We start from the raw sequence: 15504 nt of genomic DNA, 5'->3' as shown, positions 1-15504 counted from the left end.
TTTTAGCTAAAAAACTGACAGATCTGCTATTATTTTCACATAAAAGAGGTAATGTCTCCATATGATCTATATTTGGAGCAAAGGAAGAATGGAAAGATTTCTAGGCTCAGAAAAGTAATTACATTCAACAGTCACGTGCTACAAAGTGTCTACACTACCTGCACCACAGCTGCATACTCTATCAGAGTATGGTATCTTAGGATACCTCCCTAGATGGTAGGGCATTAAGTTGCACCAACATAAGGCATACCTATTGTGAAGAACAGTCAAATATGAGCAGTAATCAGGAAACTCTCCAGGTGAAAGAATATCGACAAATTGACTAGAACAACAGTCTAGGACTACAGATCATACTGTTATACTTAAATAGACATTTCTCAATTGTTCTCATGGTTTTCTGTCTGGTAACTGAATAAAAGGAGTCCAGAAAAGATTGAGGAGTTGTAGCTGTTGTTCAACAAGTTTATCTTAGTGGGAGACATAAAAGTCCTCTCTAACTAATCTGAGGTAGCCCTCTTGGATGCTGGAGTGTATAATTTTAATTTTAAGGGGTAAAGCCTTCAACCAAGCTTGATCTTCAAGTGATGGTTGTCCCAATTCAGCTTGGAGAGCTACCCCACAACACAATTCAGAATTCTGCAAATGGAATGTAGGAATTTTTAAAAAATTGAATCCAAGGACTCCCCTACTTTATCAGTCCAGGTACCAGACCCATACAAACTTTGTGTGGCCGCCTTGGAGGTAAACAGTGTGATGGTGACTGGAATATATTGAGCCTCAGATGAATAAATGAAACAAGATAATATTTGATGCTACTGTAGCAAGCGCAGGACAGATGAGGACTGGACCACTGGGGAAGCTGACTTCATTTCCTACTGGCCCGTTCCACCAGGCCCTTAAATTTTCTTCAGCGGCTGTTGCGAGGCAACCACAGTATTCCAAGCTTGGTTCAGTCAGTAAAAGGCGTGTGTGGGGGGGGGAGCCTTTTCAGGCCTATTTTGGCCTTTGAGTGAGAAGTCATTGGGGCTAATCCTGATTAGGGTTGCCAGCTCCAGGTTGGGAAATTCCTGAAGATTTTGTGGTGGAGTCTATGGAAGCCAGACTTTGGGGAGGGGAAAGGCCCCAGCTAAATATAATGCCATAGAGTCCACCCTCTAAAGTAGTCATTTTCTCCAAGGGAAAGAGATCTGGATTTCAGTTCTGATACTAGGATATCTTCAGGCTCCACCTCGAGGTTGGCTACCCTAGGCCTGGCAGCACCCTCATGGTGACTTGATGCCACCTGACTGAAGAAGAAGAATTGCAGATTTATACCCTGCCCTTCTCCCTGAATCAGAGACTCAGAGTGGTTTACAATCTCCTATGTCTTCTCCCCCCACAACAGACACCCTGTGAGGTGGGTGTGGCTGAGAGGGCTCTCCCAGCAGCTGCCCTTTCAAGGACAGCTCATGCAATAGCTATGGCTAACCCAAGACCATTCCAGTAGGTGTATAGCAGTGCGCCTCGCGGTCTCACTGGATCGCTTCTATATGCGGCTTATGGCTACCCCAGCCCCTCTTCCACCTCAGTTCTTACTTTTGAATTTTACCTCACGACTATGAAACGCAAGGGGTGGGAGTAATATGGATTTCTCACTACTAGTCTCTTCGGGGGTTTTGTTTTGTTTTCGGATGGATATAAACTCAGTTTGTAGGGGACCATAGCAGCTTTGATAGCTTTCCCAATATACTGGCACCAGAGAACTTTAAAGTAAACCACAGAAATTTATTAACGTACACACACTGTCTTCAACTGAGGAATGGGAAATATATATATGGGCTATATTGTATCTCAAGCAGTTAACAATTTCTTCGTAGTTCAGGCTTTATAATATCAAGTTCACTTAGGTCTCTCAGGTTTCACAGATCATACAGCTTTCACTCTCCAACACTATTCTGGGTTGGCCTCTTGGGTATAATGTGCCAAGTCCCTTAAGTCGACTGGTGTCTCTTCTCCCAGCCCTTCAGCCTTCTAGACCCACATCTTTCCCTCAACCACCTCTTTAGCTCTTAAGAGAAGTGTCTCTGTGTCTGTGACCTCTCAGGTCTTTTACTGTGACTCTCCTTTAGTCACACACAGCCCCGTGGCTGTCTTTATAGAATGAACAGTGAGCTTTGCTTCTCTCAAAGACTCTCCTCAGCTCCTGTCTCGGCTCCTTCTCAGATCAACTGCTCTCTTCAGCAGTCTCCCTCAGACTCTGTCTGACACTAACTGCCCTCAGCCGTTATCTGTCAATCACCTCTGAGAGTTCCGAGCACTCTGGCCCCCACCCTCAGGTCACCTGACGCAGGCTCTATGCATCGTTAATTTTCTTGTTAACCCGTTCATTACCATGCAAGTGGAGGAGTGGGGAATCAAACCCAGTTCTCCCAGATAAGAATCCACACACTTAACCACTACACCAAACTGTCATGACTTAACTAGGCCTAGCTGCTTGCTACTGTTCAGCCAGTGCGGCATAGCAGTTAGTGCTTTAAATCAGGGTGTGCCAGACCCTGTGGGCGCTGACTGGGTGATTTTGGACCAGTCACAGACTTTCAGCCTAACCTACCTGTCACACTGGCAGGGACCAAGGAGGGCCTCTACTGGCTGCCACCGCTCTGGTTAAGAGTCTGTCTGGGAGGGTCCAGAGCACCCACCTGACCCCTGTATCTTCCTTCTTAGTAAGTATCTTTTAACTGTAATCAAAGAGATGTGAGGACCCAGGCAATATAAAAATGAGTTTATTGATAGTGCTCAAAAGAAATAAGTGGTTTTGAGTGTTAATGCAATGTCTCCAGCTCAGCCTTTCCAGAGAGAACACTCTTCCCTCTCTAGCTGGCTTTTTATTGTTTCCTCCCAGGGCCCACTCCTCTGGCCAAGTTTTCCCTCCAAAACTGTAGCTACTCCGATACAGCTTCCTTGGAAAGCAAGAGTGGGTGCCGCACGCTCCTACCTTCCCCACCTCTGCCTGGGGATTGGTATCCCAATCCACACTTCACAGATTGGTTCCCCTGGCAGCTTCAGAAAGTGAACTCTATAGGATCATATGCTGCTGAGCAATCTCCCCTACCCAGACTCCACGCTCCCCAAGAACTACCCCAAATCTCCGAGAATTTCCCAAGCTGGAACTGGCAACCCTTGGATCAGTGCAATCTAATATTGACCCAGCAGCAATATGGAGAGAGCTGGTGTGGTATCAAATTATTCTTACAGCTCCTGGGTGTTCAAGCAGATGGTGGATACTAGCCAGAGCCTTTAACTTAATCGTTTGATTTTTAACAATACTGAAAATGTCAGAGCAGATATACAACAACACTTAACTAAAAGCTTTGCCTTCTCCTGTCCATCTAGTCAAATGATTCTAGCGGTCAGATTTGGAATAATTTGTGCAGGTCGGCTTTCCTGCAAATTAGCAGATAGCAAAGTGAACTTGCTTCCCTGCTACTGGCACAAAACCCTTTTTGTCCTGAGGTCTTCTGGAGTAGTATCTTAAAGAGATAGTACATAATATCTGACATCTCAGAAATCCCATCTGGTAGCATCCTTAATCTTATCCAAGTAAGAGGAATCCAGCTATTAGTACAGCAATTCTGTATTACACACCACTAAAAAATGTTTATAGGCACTAGTACAAGAAAAGAGAAATAAGTTGACGGCACTGGTTTTACCAACTTCATTTACTGGAAATCATATTCTTTTAGCAAAATTACTTTTAGGCCAACTTTATGTGCAGTTCATTTGTATTAATAAAAACAGCCATCAAATTTTAAGTGTACCCTTTCAAAACTCTTTTTTCATTTTATACTTTATTTTAAAGGTTCTTCTGAATTCCCCCACTGAAGCACTTCCATCTCATTAGTGTATACATTTTGTAATGTAGCTACTGACCCTGGGTTTAATTTAGACCCATTCCACTACAATCATAATGACATTGAAGAAACATCCTTCCCAATCCAGTGAAGGAACATTCACTGAGAAAGTGATTTTTTTTTTTTGCTAGTTATAACATGAATATTTTTCTGTCAGAGTATTCAAAGAGGCCACTGTAAACTAAACTCAGCCATTAGTGATTTTAAGCAATCAAAATCAGAATAAAAACCATAACAGGAGGCAGGGCCGTTGCCAGGATTTGGGGAGTCAGGGGGCCATGGAATATTTGATGGAGCAATCAAGCTCTCTCCCACCCGGCTGCAGCTGGCTTGAGGGCTGCACTCCCCAGCCTCCTTCTCCTCCCTCCCTTCTCCACCATTTCAATGCCCGGGAATGGGTGGTGGAGCAGCCACAGCTTCCCGGGCTATTTAAAGCCCCCCCCCCCCCAATGGCTCTGGAGATTGGCAGCTCCTATGCCAGCACTTTGGCATGATCACTATCAGTGAGGAGGCAGCAGCAGCAGGATGGACGAGCTGCTGAAAAAGTGGCCGCGGTCACTGCTGCCACCTCCTCTTTCTCCTTTCCTCCTCATGCAATCGAGGAAGGAAGCAGGGAGGAAGGCAGTAACAGCAGTGGCTCGTCCATCCCACTGCTGCTGTCCCCTCACCCCGCACCCTGCACTGATAGCGATCACGCTGGAGGGTCGACATAGGAGCCACCAGCCTCTGGAGCCATTTAACCTGCCTATCAGCTGATTGACAGGGGAGCTTTAAATAGCCCAGGAAGCTGCAGCAGCTCCACCTTCCCACGCATTGCAATAGTGGAGAAGAGAGGGAGGAGGCAGTGGCTAGGGAGCCAGGGAAGTCCCCCACAGCAGCCCTCAAGTCATGCTCAATTCAGGGGGCCCCAGCCTGAAGTCAGGGTGCTGTTCCTCCACAGGCCCCCTCGTAGCTACAGGTCTGACAGGAAGTTTTGAAATTTGATTTCAAATTCAGACCTTACTTGGGGAAAAAGTATATTACAGGATTCTGACTCCTGACTCCTGCTGCCACTCAGTAGGCTGATGGCAGGGAAATAACACAAAAGCATCATGGCATCGATGGCATGACATAATTTCTAGGCCAATTATTTGGTTTTACCATAGGGCGTTTTCGCACTTACCTTTTACTGGCGCGAACACCCTCCTCACGCCGGCGGATCTGCAGGGATTTCCCACCAGAAGCGCCGGCGCAGCCAAAAGAGCCGGCAACTTCCGTTGCGGAGCCAGCTCAAACGGAAACCGCCAAGAAGCAGGAAAACGTTTGAGCTGGCTCCGCGACGGAAGCTGCCGGCTCTTTTGGCTGCGCTGGCGCTTCTGGTGGGAAATCCCTGCAGATCCGCCGGCGTGAGGAGGGTGTTCGCGCCAGTAAAAGGTAAGTGCGAAAACGCCCATAGAGTTTCCATTGTTTCTGCATCCTAAAGTGGCAAGATGTTATTTCTGTTGACCTGATAGTTCCTCCTATGTCCCTGCCTCCTGATCACCTGCTGGGCACTAGCCATTAGTTAGTAGCCCTACCTAGTTATGTCCTAAAAATGGAGGGAAGTATCCCAAGGGAAGGAGACCAGGTTTCTTCAATTATTCATTCCTACGATTTGTATGAGGTAACTCTTATGATTGCAGCCTTCTCTCCAGCCCAGCCTTTACAGAGAGAACTCTGCTTCCTTTCCAGGGTTGCCAATCCCCAGGTGGGGGCAGGGGATCCCCCGGTTTGGAGGCCCTCCCTGCTTCAAGGTCATCAGAAAGTGGGGGTGGAGATGTCTGCTGGGCACTCCATTATTCCTTATGGAGACTGATTCCCATAGGGTATAATGGAGAATTGATCCACAGGTATCTGGGGCTCGGGGGGGGGGGCTTTTTTGAGGCATCATGTTTTCAGCATAGCATCCAGTACCTCTCCCCAAAATACCCACCAAATTTCTAAAGGATCGGACCAGCGTGTCCATTTCTATGAGCCCCAAAAGAATGTGCCCCTATCCTTCATTATTTGCAATAGAGGGAAGGCATTTAAGAGGTGTGCCGTCCCTTGAAATGTGATGGCCAGAACTCCTTTTGGAGTTCAGTTATGCTTGTCACATCCTTGCTCCTGGCTCCACACCCAAAGTCTCCAGATATTTCTTGAACTGGACTTGGCAACTCTAGACCTTCTATTTCCTTCCTTTATTTCCTTCCCACCCCTCCGGTCTCCACTGGGCACGTTTTCCCTCCAAACCTGCTGCCCACCCCATCAGAGGTACAGAAGGGATCCTGAGAAATGTAAGCCCTGTAACTACTCTGTAACTACTCCAATACAGGCTTTCCTGGAGCCTGTAGGCCTAACTAGGCCTAGAATAATGACAGGAGGCTAAGACATTTAATCTGCACATAAAGTGACTTTTCTCTGTCAACAGCTATCTGGCCTTATTAAAGGAGGATTCTTATAAATCATCCTGGTTTAGGATTGTGCACAAGAAACTGTCAGCTCTTGGTTTTACCACTGAATCAATCGAGGAATTGGCACTTGCTGAATCAGCAATTACAATTCAATTAGAATTCAAAAATGGATTTGGCAGATTGATTACTAGGGTTGCCATACCCCCAGTACAAGTGGAGGTTCTGCTGATTTTCAGGGGAAGCTCCAACCCCCAAACAGCCTTCTTGTGTGGCATTGCCGATGTGATAATGTCATGAGGAAGTGATGTCATGGCCGGGGACACTGCATGGCAATGCTCTAGCATTTGGGGCAAAATTCTATGGTAAACATAGAGTTTTGCTCCAAATGCCAGAGTGTTGCTGCATGATGTCTCTCTTTTTTTTCATTTGCCAAGCTACAGTTTGCCAAGCCAAATATTTTCCAGGTTTATTTGCTCCTTCAAAAGATTTCTGCTGCAATCTTTTCAGATTTCATTCCACTTCTTTATTTAACAAATGTCTCATTTGTGTTTTTGAAGTATTGTAATTTCCCTCATAATTTTCTTTTTCCCAGGTCTCTCTCTCAGCTCTCCCTCTTTTTTCTTTATTTCATTCTGAATGTCCAACAATTGTTTTTCCTTTGCTCTTTTGTCTTTATTGTTCAGTGTAATCAATAGCCCTCTCATTACTGCTTTGTATGTATCCCAAACCATTTGAAATTCAATATCCTCCTTATCATTTATTTGGAAGAAAGCTTTAGTTTCTTTCTCTACAGATGCCACTATTTCTTTATTTTGTAGTAAATCTTCATTTAGCCTCCATCTTCTCACCTTTTGGGTCGACTTAGTTGACCACAATAATGGATTATGATCTGCTCCTACTTTAGGTAAGATCTCTATTTTCTTTGTAATAAGACCTAAGTCTTTTGTACCCCACAACATGTCAATTCTTGAAAAGGTATTATGTCTTGCTGAAAAAAAGGTATAATCCCACACTTCAGGGCTAAACTTCTTCCATATATCTTCCAAATTTTCTTGTTTAACTAATTCAAAAAAGGACTTTGGCAATTTCCCTTCTTTATTATTTTTTCCCCCCAGATCTATCCATTGCATTCTTAATTGTTCCATTAAAGTCCCCCATTATCGTAATTTGTTCATATGTCACATTATCCAATTGTTATGTAATGTCTTTTAAAAAAATATCTTTTGCTCCATTTGGTGCGTACAGTCCCAATAGCAATGTTTTTTTCCCATTTACTGTTATTTCCACCGCTACATATCTCCCATCGTTGTCCTTAAAAATCAATTTTGGGTTCAATTCTTGTTTGATATAAAAAAATCACTACTCTTTTCTTCTGCTCAACCAGTGAAAAAAATTCAAGCCCCAATTGTTTATTCCATAAAAATGTATAATCCTTTTGTTTAATGTGTACTTCTTGCAAACAAATTATATTACAATTTTGCTTTTTAATCCAATGAAACGTTGCCTTTCTTTTTTATGGTGAATTTAATAATAATAATTTAGTCCATTTACATTCCAAGATAATAATTTGTAATCCATCATGGTTCAAATTCTTTTTGTTCTTCATAAAAACTACGCAGTTGTTGTGCATTTGTGATTGTGATCCTTTTCCCTTGAAGTTCAACTCACACCTTCTGGTAGTATCCACCTATAACTTATTTCATTGTCTCGTAATTTTTCTGTCAGTTTCTTGTATGTCCTTCTGTCAGTTAACACTTGTCTTGGCAGCTCCTTCATGATTCTTACTCTGCTGCCTTCAACTGTCAATGTTTTCCAAAAAATTTTATTTATGATCTTCCCCACCATTTCTTTTGTCATGAATTTTATACCCACATCTCCTGGTAAATTATTCTTTTTGGCACAGAATGAATTAACTCTGTACATATAGATGTCCTGATGTCAATATCCTCTGTGGCCTTCCTTATACTGCTCATCCTAATTTCTCTGACCCAAATATTTTGGAAAAGGAGGATCAAACCCATTGTGTGGCCAGCTATTCCTAGCCATGAGAAAACTTTGGATGAGCTCTCTAACAAACTGGAAGAGAACTCTGAGATAAGCTTCTTCAATTCTGAGAGTGTAGGGTATGATCACATCCACAAGATGGATAGCATTCAAACCAAGACAAAACTGGAACAGTCCCCCAACAGTTGCTGTTTCCTGTAGCTATCCCTGAGACAGCTGGGAACGGCAGCAGCGATCAGTTCATCAAAGTGAATCTGCATAATGAGAGGGGCAAGGGTGGTGAACGCGGTTATAACGATGCTCATAGTCCCCATTCCAGTGTGTCTCTCGATCCCACTGTTCTGCCTTAACTAAAATTCTGCCACACAGATCCCTGTCACCCATCATACGCTAACAGTCAAGTTAAGGTATCAAACAAAGAAGAGGCTTATGTCACTACAGGTAGCATTAATCAGATTGTAGCGTCTGCCTAGTAAAAGGTTCTTATGTGGTGTTATTAAGTCCCCCCCACAGTTATTAAGATGACCGGGATTGTTGCCTGGGTCCAATAGTTGCACCTTAAGCCAGCAACAGACACCTGGGCAGCACTCAGCCGGTCCCTGGGAACGGCTGAAGCTCCGATTCCAGAAAACAACTCCTGGTTCCCAGCCCACCAGAAGTTGCTGAGGATCATGGACAACAGCTGTAGTCCTCTGCTCCCGCCACATCAGAAGCTGACAGATCTACGCATAGGAGAAAATGGAATCCTATTCACCAATCCTATTCTCTGTGGTTTTGTAATTGCCTGTCCACCACTAAATGCTGGGTCTGTAAAAAAGTTTAACCTCATAAATCGCTGTTTCCAAACAAATTAGCCAGACTCCTTTCCCCTTATCAGGCTGTCATCGGAGTATGGAAGGGGGGGTGCGTGAAGCAGGAATGGAAAGGTGCTATGCCATTAGAAGGTCAAATGTTGTAGGATGCACCCACATGGAGCACAAGAAATAGATAGGAAATAGTAGAAGTACCCATGACTCATTACGCTTCCTTTGAGAAAGGCATTAGCTTTATATGCAAGAGTTAGAAAAACAGGAAATATGTGCCGAAAAGCAAGTAGTTAACAAAGCCAAGTCACCTGCATAGGAAACACTGGTGGTAAAGAAATATGCTAATGAATTGTGTCATATAACCCATGCTTTCGTTCTAAGTAGCATCTTGCTCAAGATATAAAAGTTTGTGTGTAACCCTCTCAGGTAACTCAGTCTTTTCTGCTCTTGAGAATAACTGAGTTCTTGGCACCTAAATAAACCCGCTTCAATCTTTACCTGTGTGGTTCTGCCTGATTTCCCGCAACTACCGCACATGGCCCTTGGTGCACTAGGAAGAAGGAACAGGTTATCATATAGTGCATCAAGACTCATGATCACTTGCACAACCCAACATTAAGGGCCCAGTATACCCTGCCCTATGTACTGGAAATAATCTCTTTATAGAATTTGGCTTCTGGATATATATTTTTATATTCATTTTCCCTGACACTATTCTTTTTCCTCATCTTTCTAGAATCTGATAATTTTCCATCTGTGTGAGCAATGCCAGCATCTGAGAATTCAGAATTTCTATCAAGGCAATATAAATGTGGATAGGCAGGTGCTTGATCAGGAGCTAAACCAAGTATGTCCGAATATGGCATACATATTATCTTCATGCTACTACTTTTCAGAGGTGTAGTTCCTTGGCAGTTAATAATCCTAAATAGACACTATTCAACCCGGATAACTATTCTCAAAAGCATAATATAGTACTATTAATCATTACATTGTTGTAGTTCAACCATATTTTACTTTCCCAGTTTTTAATAATAATTATTATTATTAGTTTATTTCTATTCCGCCCCTTCCCCCTTTTGAGGGGCTCAGAGCAGAGTACAACAATTTGAATTAAAATCACAATAAAATCATAATAAAATCAACTTCAACATTCAGTAAAGTGCAACAGATTAGTTCAGCAAGATGATATGAAGCAAGATAGTATAGTACCACAATACAGTGGTGCAGCAGGCCGTGAGGGCATAGGGGGAGGCCAACCGATCTAATAGATAGATAGATGCCTGCTGCCTCATCCAAAGACCTGGCAGAACAGCTCCGTTTCACAGCCTTTATGAAAGGCCAGCAAGCCAAGTAGGGCCTGGATCTCCATAGGGAACTGATTCCACCAGATTGGGGTAAGGACCGAAAAAGTCCTGGCCTTGGTAGAGGCAAGATGGGAATCCCTTGGGCCGGGGACTATCAGAAGATCCTGGGAGGCCGAACAAAGCAACCTCCAGGGTGCATATGGAAGGAGACAGTCCCATAGGTATGTTGGTCCCAGGCCGCGTAAGGCTTTAAGAGTCAAAACTAACACCTGGAAATAGATCCGGTACTCTATAGGCAGCTAGTGCAGGTTGCGGAGAGCCGGCCGTATGCTCACCCATATAGCTGATGAAGTCAGCAGGCAAGCTGCTGCATTCTGCACCCACTGCAGTTTCCAGATCAGTTTCAGGGGCAAGCCAGCGTAGAGCGAGTTACAGTAGTCCAGCCTGGAAGTGACCATTGCATGGATCACTGTAGCCAGATCTTGGGAGGATAGGTATGGTGCTAGCTGCCTGATCTGCCGTAGATGGAAGAAGGCAGACTGCACTGCTGTTGTGACCTGGACCTCCATGGAGAGGGAGGTGTCCAGAATCACTCCCAGACTCTTCACCTGCTGGCTGGTACCAGGGCAACACCGCCCAGGGCTGGGAGCTGGATGCACGAACCCACCCCCCCTCAATTCAAGTACCAGGCCTCTGTCTTAGTTGGATTTAACTTCAGTCAGCTCTGCTGTAGCCATCCAGCCACAGCTTCTAACGCCTCCAACAGCTGTTCAGGGGCAGAAGACAGTCTGCTATCCATCAACAGATAGAGCTGGGTGTCATCAGCATACTGGTGACAACCCAGTCCAAAATCTCAGGCAATCTGGGCAAGGGGGCACATATAGATGTTCAATAATGTAGGTGAGAGAACAGCTCCCTGCGGCACTCCACAGATAAGTGGGTGCCACAGGGAGGTCTGCTCGCCAAGCATCCTCCTTTGTCCTTGTCCCCGGAGAAAGGAGAAAAACCATTGTAAGGCCACCCCCCGCACCCCGGCAATGGCAAGGCAGTGGGTCAATAGGTCGTAGTTGACTGTGTCAAATGCTGCTGATAAGTCAAGAAGAATCAGCAGCGCTGACCCGCCTTGGTCCAAGTGCCTTCTTAGGTCATCTGTGAGGGCATCTAGTACCATCTCCGTCCCATGGCCCGAGTGGAAGCCGGACTGGAATGGGTCCAGGGCGGATGTTTCATCCAGGAAAACCTGCAGCTGCTCCACTTCCACTTTCTCAACTACTTTTCCCAGGAACGGCAAGTTTGAAACTTAAATCCTTTTTACTACCTTCTTCCCAGCACCTGCTTAAAACAAATTTATGCTTAGGAGGTTGGGAGAAGTTACTACAGGTTTTTCCAGGAGTCATTTTGTAGAAAAATAGGTGGTGGAGCTCATCCCGAAATTGTTATGCAGCTGCACCTACTATTCAATGGACAAGGAGGTGGAACTCTCAGAAATGTTCAGGACCTGTGTTTCTGTGAGCTCCCACTGAATCCGAGGCCTGTGTCTTTCTAACTACAGCTGACCATTGGAAGTCTCACTAAAGATTCCAGTTAAGTGAAGGAAGCACTTGCTTTATTTTCACTTTCAAAAGTGTTTTAAAGAAAATCTTCAAATACACTTTCCTACTGCACATGCAGTCTTCTGTACTAATAAAAAGAGAGACTAACTGAGCTCCTAGATGATGGCCAGATAGGCTAGTCAGAGCCAACAGTGAATCTAACACAGTTATGGTTTCCCGTTTACATTAGTATTTTTACCATCCGAAGAACAAAGAAATTACATTTCTGTTCCATTACCAGTCAGTCTAAATTATGACTATATCATAAAAGCAAATTCCGTTTCAGAGGGCACCCAGAGTTCATAGGTATAAGCTGGGAACAAAGAGAGATGATCTTATACAATTTGCTCATTATCAGGAATCATACAGTTCAATTTAGAAAGGTCAACAGTCCTAAAAGAGCACCTACTCCCTGACTATGTTCCATTATGAGCTTCAAAATCAATCAGTAAATCTACTTTAACAGTGCAGTTCATACCTCAGTACCAACATGTGTACTAAGCATCATCCATAGTGGCTATTCCAAAATCTGATGTGCATTCTTTCCTGGGGGATTCACCAAAAACCAAATACAAGCATCTTTTGGAAGTGTAACAAGACCCATCCATTCAGGCTGGCTTCCAGTTGTGACAGTTAATATAGGATAGGGTCTTTAGTCTCTTGTACAGGGCTTTTTTTGAGCAGGGGCGCAGAGGAACGCAGTTCTGGCTGGCTTAGTGTCAGGGGGTGTGGCCTAATGTGCAAATGAGTTCCTACTGGGCTTCTTCTTGCAAAAAAAATAAGCCCTGTGTGAAACAATGGTGGTGTAAGAGGGTGTGGCCTAATATGCAAATGAGTTCCTGCTGGGCTTTTTTTACAAAAAAGCCCTGCTCTTATACTTTTCATCCATGTTGAACAGATATTTTACCAATGTGCATTTTAAAAATTTAATCTATTATCTATTTCTTCCCTGCCAAATGTAAAAAGTTAGTAAACGGCTCTTTTCAAAGTACACAATAAGAATTTCTCTACATCTTTTCCAGTCAAAGTCTAATAGATGTTGCATTCATTCTAAACCTCATGAGCAGAACCACTGAATCTTTGGTGTGCAGTGGTGTGTGTGAAAGAGGAAACAAGAAATCCCAATCCCTTTGTTCATTTTGTATTCCTTTCAGAAATTGTTTGCATAGTAAAAGGGATAGTAAGAGTTAACTAGAACCCCTAGACCTCTCTGTTCATAAGTTGGTTGAAATACAGCAGATTGTTACATTCAGCAACTCTAGTGAGTAAAGCTATCTATACTGTGACAGATTGCACTCAAAAAGTGCTTGTGAATTAGGCTTCCCAAACCTCCCGCTCTGGCGGGAGACTTCTGGGTTCCCAGCTTCATCTCCCACTCTCCAAAAATTGGGAAGCAGGGGGGTGGGGGGTGGAGGGGGGGAGAACATACCTGTAGGCTTCATGCTGTTAGCTCCTGAGCAGTTTGTAAAATGTCTGCCCCTTTAAGGCTGGGCAGGAAGCAGGAAACAGGAAGGGCTTTGGAGAACGGCCCCTCCCTTTCTTTGCTTTCGTTTTCACAGCAGGTAGAGTTCTCCGGAAGAAGACCCAGTAAGTATTTGTGTGTGAGAGAGAGGGTGGGGGCAGGGAGGGGGAATTCCCTGGTATGGAGGCTCTCCCCCCCTTTAGAAAGTGGGGGGGGAGGGAAATGTCTACCAGGCACTCTGTTATTCCCTATAGAGAACGATTCCCATAGGGAATAATAGGGAATCGATCCGTGGGTATTGGGGGCTCTGGGGGGGCTATTTTTTGAGGTAGAGGCACCAGATTTTTAGTATAGCATCTAGTGCCTCTCCCCAAAATACCCCCCAAGTTTCGAAACGATTGGACCAGAGGGTCCAATTCTATGAGCTCCAAAAGACGGTGCCCCTATCCTTAATTATTTCCTATGGAAGAAAGGCATTTAAAAAGGTGAGCTGCCCCTTTAAATGTGATGACCAGAACTCCCTTGGAGTTCAATTATGCTTGTCACATCCTTGTTCCTGGCTCCACCCCCAATGTCTCCTGGCCCCACCCCCAAAGTCTCCTGGCTCTGCCCCCAAAGTCCCCACATTTTTCTTTAATTGGACTTGGCAACCCTATTGTGAATGGTTCCTCATCCTCTTGGGAGTAACAAGTGGAGTGCCTCAAGGATCTGTCCTGGGACCTGTCTTGTACAGCATTTTTATAAATGATTTGGATTAAGGAATAGAAGGAATGCTTATTAAATTTGCAAATGATACTAAATTGGGAGGAGTTGCAAATGCAGTAGAAGACAGGATACAGACTGGAAAACTAGGCTAAAACAAATAAAATGAATTTTAACCAGGATAAATATAAAGTTCTGCATTTAGGTAGAAAAAACAAAATGCATTATTATAGGATGGGGAAGACTTGCCTTGGCAGTAGTATGTACAAAAACAATCTAGGGGTCTTAGTGGGCCACACACTGAACATGAGTTAGCAGTGTGATGCGGTAGCTAAAAAGGCAAATTCAGTATTGGGCTGTATCAACAGAAATATCATGTCTAGATCCTGTGAAGTGATGGTTTCCTGCATTATGCAGGGTGTTGGACTAGATGAACCTGGAGGTTCCTTCCAACTCTATGATTCTATACCTTTGCTCCAGAGAGATCACAAATGTGTGGGCATGCAAACTGTTTATTTTAGCTGTTCTCTCTCTCTCTCTCTCTCTCTCTCTCTCTCTCTCTCTCTGAATTCATTTTCATTTTAGTGGAAGTGCAGCTACTATGGAACTATTTGAATGCAAAACAAAAGGAGCAGGAAATGAAGACTGTAATCAGGGGAATTGCACTGCTGTATTTTTATTCATTTATTTTTAGGGAATGGGAAAGTCTCCTGGCTCCACCCCCAATGTTTCCCAGCTCCACCCCCAAAGTCCCCACATAGTTCCTGAGTTGGACCTGAAGAACTTAACTTTCTTCATGTTTTCATAATTTCCAAGTTCAACAAAGTGACTGAGATGTTGAGCTGGATGAGTCACTAATAACAGGTAACAGAGAGAAGCTTTGGTCTGCTTTTCTTCATGAGATAAATGATTATGTAAAAAACAGTAAGGTTGATTCTCACACATAAAGACAAGAAAGGTCACCAGTGAATGACTTGAGACAGTGAAAAGGTGTTGTGCTTATTAGAGTTCCACATTCAAGTAGCTAGAGCATGCTGATTCAGGAAAATGACATTGAGCCAGATATCTCACAGACATCCTCAGGCATCCTAGAAAGGGGTGAAAAGCCTTAATCCAGGTGTGTCAAACATGCAGCCCAGGAGCTGAATCAGGCCCCTGGAAGGCTCCTATCAGGCCCCCGAGCAACTAGCTGTCATCTGCTTCGTTCTCCCTCTCTCTTGCTTCCTTCTGCATCACAGCTTGCTTTGCCAGGCTTGCTTTCAATTGCACAGGAACTACAGAGCAAAGCCTCTATTTTCTCCATTGGCTGAGGTTCCTCCCTTGGGGAGGA

General features: G+C 44.2%; 1 protein-coding gene across 1 annotated transcript in view; it reads right to left on the bottom strand.

The window, feature by feature from the left end:
* Positions 1 to 15504, bottom strand: part of IMMP2L (inner mitochondrial membrane peptidase subunit 2) — a 919024-nt gene that overhangs the window by 298334 nt on the left and 605186 nt on the right. The window lies entirely within an intron of this gene.

The sequence above is a fragment of the Heteronotia binoei genome, chromosome 8, assembly GCF_032191835.1.
Source record: "Heteronotia binoei isolate CCM8104 ecotype False Entrance Well chromosome 8, APGP_CSIRO_Hbin_v1, whole genome shotgun sequence".
NCBI classification, from domain to species: domain Eukaryota; kingdom Metazoa; phylum Chordata; class Lepidosauria; order Squamata; family Gekkonidae; genus Heteronotia; species Heteronotia binoei.
Note: the sequence above shows the minus strand (reverse complement) of the source record. Positions and strands in the feature narration are given on the sequence as shown.